Here is a 3,525-nt window from a genome sequence, read left to right on the forward strand (position 1 = left end):
ACCGTGATGCCTCCCTTTTTAGGTACTACATGCACAGGGCTCACCCACTTACTATCCGAGATCTGATAGATTATACCTGCCTCAAGTAACTTAAGAACTTCCTTCTTAACAACATCACTCATTATAGGGTTTATTCTTCTCTGATGCTCCCTAGAGGGTTTTGAATCTTCTTCGAGCGAAATCCGATGCATGCATACGAATGGGCTTATACCTTTCAGGTCAGAGATATTATATCCTAAGGCTGAGGGATATCTTCGTAAAACGTCTAAAAGTTGGTTCGTCTCCTCTTGGCTCAAGGTAGCACTAACTATAACTGGACGGTTCATCTTTTCATTGAGGAACTCATATCTCAGGTTCTTAGGCAGCTCCTTAAGTTCTAAGGTTGGTTTCTTAGGGCATGGTATAGGATCTGGGGTAAGGGATAAACATTCGTAAAGGTTATCATCGATGTAAGGTTCTTTAAAGTCATCATCTTCCTTTATGGGGGTCGATGGTAACTTAATAATTTCTTTTTGTTCTAATTCTCTAACACATTCATCAATGATATCTAAGGCATAACACAAGTCTCCCATCACAGGTGCCATAAGAAATTTCGAAAGTATAAATTTTATTTTCTCGTCGCCTACCTCAAATGTCAACTTTCCTTTCTTGACATCTATTATGGCTCCTGCAGTCGATAAGAATGGTCTACCTAGAAGAATTGGTATATCATTGTCCTCTTTGATGTCCATGACGACAAAATCAGTAGGGATAAACAGCTGACCTATCCTAACAGGAACATCTTCTAAAATGCCTATCGGATATTTAACAGATCTATCGGCTAACTGAAGTGACATCTTAGTGGGTTGTAATTCTCCTAAGTTTAATCTCTCACAAACTGCTAGAGGCATTAAGCTCACACTAGCTCCTAAGTCTAGAAAAGCTTTTTCGATGACATGATTACCCAAAAGACAAGGAATGGAGAAATTTCCAGGATCTTTATCTTTCTTTGCTAATTTGTCCTCGGAAATAGCATTACATTCCAAAGGCTTCGGATCGTCAAGTCTACGTTTGTTGGTAAGGATGTCTTTCAGAAACTTTGCATAAGAAGGTATTTGGGTGATGGCTTCTGTGAAAGGGATTTCTACATGAAGTTTTTCTATAACTTTAATAAATTTTTGATACTGTTTATTGATCTGGGTTTGTTTGAGTCTTTGGGGATATGGTATAGGTGGTTTATATGGTGGGGGCGGTACGTAAATTTTATCTTTAGGTTCTTCTCCTTTATCTCGACCTTCCTGGTTTTCAGATTCCTCTGGTTCCTTTACTTTGTCCGGGGGTTTGGTACATTCCTTAGAAGTTTCGGGTTCACTCAATCTTGGGTTTGGTGGCTCATCATAAGCGTTCCCACTTCTTAGGGTAATGGCATTGGCTTGTCCTCTCGGATTTTGTTGAGGTTGTCCAGGGAATTGTCCTCCAGGTGTAGTCTGAGGGGCTTGGTTTAAAGCTACCTGAGAGATCTGGGTTTCAAGCATCTTGGTATGAGTAACTATTTGGTCAACCTTGGTTCCTAATTGAGTAATCAATTCGTTAACATGAATGTTTTACTTCATGAACTCCTTGTTTTGTTGGGTTTGAGCGGTGATAAAATTTTCCATAATTTTCTCAAGGCTCGGCTTTGGTGGTACAGGTTGCATAGGTTGATTTGATCTAGGGGCTTGATAACTAGGTCTCGGAGGTGCATTATTTTGAATAGGGTTATTGTTTTTATGGGAGAAGTTAGGGTGATTCCTCCATCCAGGGTTATAGGTATTCGAGTATGGGTTCCCTTGGGTGTAGTTCACTTGCTCGGAGTGGGTTTCTTTTAATAGACTGCATTCTGCGGATTTGTGTCCTTGGGTTCCACATATCTCACAATCCGACGAAACTGCGGCTACAGTATTCGGGTTCGTGCACATATGCTCGACATTTAGGACTAATGCGTCCATTTTAGTATGCATCATGTCTATAGAGCTCAGTTCATGCGCTCCTCCTTGGGCTTCCTTCTTCTCAACTGTCGCTCGTTCGACTCCCCATGATTGATGGTTTTGAGCCATGTCTTCAATGAGGGCACTAGCTTCAGGGTAAGGTTTGTTCATCAGAGCACCGCCTGCGGCAGCGTCGATGGTCATCTTTGTGTTGTAATGAAGTCCATTATAGAAGGTTTGAATGATTAACCAGTTTTCTAAGCCATGATGTGGGCATGCTCGTAACAACTCTTTATATCTCTCCCAAGCTTCGAACAACGATTCTCCATGGTTTTGGGTAAATCTAGTTATATGGTTTCGAAGAACGGCGATCTTACTCGGGGGAAAATATCTAGCAAGAAAAACTCTTCTAAGGTTATCCCAAGTCGTAATGGAATTGGGTGGAAGGGAATCTAACCATGATAGAGCTTTATCTCTGAGGGAAAAAGGGAATAATCTTAAACGTATTGCCTCAGGAGAAGCTCCATTGGTTTTAAAAGTATCTTCTAATTGAAGAAATATTTTTAAATGTTGGTTAGGATTCTCGGTAGCGAGACCCGCGAATTGTCTCTGTTGCACTAGTTGCAACGGGGATGGTTTAAGTTCAAAATTATTGGCTGGGATGATTGGGTTTACTATACTAGAACTAGGTTCTTCATTAGATGGTTGAGCGAAGTCCTTAAGAGGTCTCTGGTTTTGATCTTCGGCCATAGCTCTCTTAATTCTATGAAAGACTACACGTGCGCGAGCGTAACGTTCAGGTTCCGCAAGAGGGTTTACTAAGCTTAAACTTCCGGTGTTGCGAGTCCTTCGCATCGACTGGCGGGAAATAACCTAAGTCTAAACGATATAACAACAGGAAAATGAAATTTGACGAAATTGGTCCCCGGCAACGGCGCCAAAAACTTGATGCGTTGTTAAACTTGGTGCGGTGTTCGCAAGTGTACGAACGCGTCAGAGTAATATAAAAGATTATCGAACCACAAAGACCAAGTGTCAATCTATCGTTATTTGTTGTTATGGTGTTTATCAAAGGCAATTAAAATAGGTATTTTTTGTAGTGTGCAATTGAAAAATAAAGTACTGAAATAAAATATAATTAATAAAGATAGGGTCGAATGTAATTCACGTAATCAATTGATAATCCAAGTACTTGTTAATAGAACTACTTATGGGCAATGTTTCCTACTTTGAAAAGAACTAATTTAACGGGAACTGTCGCTTTCGCGTATTCAAAACCGAGTTGTACCCCCTAATCAAACCCTCTTATTGTCACTTATAAAAAGGCGCGCATTGCGTTAGAGTAGTAAACCTATTTTTAAGAAATATAGTATCTTGACTAAGTTGAAAAGTATTATAACCTGGATTTCTTAACCAAAAGAGGTTCTTACGAACCAGACTCTAAACTTATAAACGCGTCCGAAAATAGTTTTAAAATCTCTTTTCTTTTTTATGTTAAAAACTTATAATGAACTAGACAAAGCGCTTTCACTGTTTTTGAAATAGTTAAAAACAATTAAGTTTAAAAAGACGTTGGACG

General features: G+C 39.5%; 1 non-coding gene across 1 annotated transcript; it reads left to right on the forward strand.

Moving 5' to 3' along the window:
- Positions 1-2,205: 2,205 nt before the first annotated feature.
- On the forward strand, positions 2,206-2,312 carry LOC127090210 (small nucleolar RNA R71). The gene has a single exon (XR_007791738.1). It is a non-coding gene; the product is annotated as a small nucleolar RNA R71 (small nucleolar RNA).
- The last annotated feature ends 1,213 nt before the right edge of the window (positions 2,313-3,525 follow it).

The sequence above is a fragment of the Lathyrus oleraceus genome, chromosome 5 (genome assembly GCF_024323335.1).
Source record: "Lathyrus oleraceus cultivar Zhongwan6 chromosome 5, CAAS_Psat_ZW6_1.0, whole genome shotgun sequence".
Taxonomy (NCBI): domain Eukaryota; kingdom Viridiplantae; phylum Streptophyta; class Magnoliopsida; order Fabales; family Fabaceae; genus Lathyrus; species Lathyrus oleraceus.